The sequence below is a fragment of the Echinops telfairi genome, unplaced genomic scaffold, assembly GCF_000313985.2.
Source record: "Echinops telfairi isolate 266 unplaced genomic scaffold, ASM31398v2 ScPeMD7_5592;HRSCAF=6446, whole genome shotgun sequence".
Taxonomy (NCBI): domain Eukaryota; kingdom Metazoa; phylum Chordata; class Mammalia; order Afrosoricida; family Tenrecidae; genus Echinops; species Echinops telfairi.
In genome coordinates this window covers 17,461,491-17,462,787 of record NW_022109491.1, presented here as the reverse complement: position 1 = coordinate 17,462,787, position 1,297 = coordinate 17,461,491, and the positions used below count along the sequence as shown (strand labels likewise).

Here is a 1,297-nt window from a genome sequence, read left to right as displayed (position 1 = left end):
CGGAAATAAATATTTCATGAGGTAAATGGAACGATATTTGCAATTGGCAGTTTTATCCTCCCAGAATATTTGAATATTTAAAATGGCCTCACCCCTTTGTGAGGATGGAAAGAGGAAGTCCGCCTGATTTCTGGCACCGATGTGAATGCTCAGATTCAACAACGATTGTTGCTGGCCGTCATCCAGTTGATGCCAACTCAGGGTTCCCCCATCTGTTAGCAAGTAGACTTGCTCCATAAAGGGCAGATTTAAGGGGCTGGCCCTCATCTATGGTGAAGGTTATATGGCCTGGTCCTGAATTAAGCTACCATGAGTATGTCTGAATGTCCCCAAACACCGCTAACCAGCTTTCATATGCATTCACCCAGTGAACACCAGGTTTACTATTGGGCTTGTAAACCAATAGGGAAGACCGACATGTAAACAGATAATACCAACAAAATAGTTTGGTAACCCCCGCGGCCCTATAAAAGACGCTTGTAATATGAACAGGGAGTGGGGTGGTAGAAGCAAGTGGAGGTTTCAAGCAGGCAGATCTGGGTGTGAATCATACCCCTGCATTCCTGTAGCTCTATAACCTCAAGCGAGTGGCTTCACCTTGGTTTTGTGGACAATTTGTCACATGGGGATAGTCATGCTCCTCTTTCAGAGTGGTAGTGGGAATGACTAGGAGCTTCCTAAGGAAGCACTAGGCATTCCAAATACATCGAGTATCGAAGGAATTGTTAGAATGGTGACAAGTATGATTCGACAGAAACATGTGAATTGAGCAGACAGTCAAAAAGTAGTGATTCCAGGTGGCACCAAGGGTTAAGTGCTGGGATACTAGCTGGAATGTTGGTGGTTCAAACTCAGCCAGGGGCACCTGAGAAATAAAGGCGTGGGGATTTGCCTCTGCAAAGGTCAGAGCATTGAACCTCCCAGGGAGCAGTTCTACTCTGCAAATACGGAGGGTGATGAGTTGGCATGGACCCAATCACAGCAGGTACAAGGATATCAAGTGTTACTGGGTTTTTTTTAAATCATTTTATTAGGGGCTCATACAACTCTTATCACAATCCATACTTACATCAATTGTGTAAAGCGCATTTGGACATTCATTGCCCTCATCACTCTCAAAACATTTGCTCTCCACTTAAGCCCCCGGCATCAGCTCCTCTCCCTCTCCATTCCCCCCTCCCTCATGAATCCTAGAGAATTTATAAATTATTATTTTATCATATTTTGCACTGTCCGACGTCTCCCTTCACCCATTTTTCTGTTGTTTGTCCCCCAGGGAGGAGGTTATATGTAGATC

The 1,297-nt window shown here is 44.8% G+C and overlaps 1 pseudogene; it reads left to right on the top strand.

The window, feature by feature from the left end:
* The window catches only part of LOC101650084, a 188,658-nt pseudogene that overhangs the window by 56,299 nt on the left and 131,062 nt on the right, over positions 1-1,297 (top strand).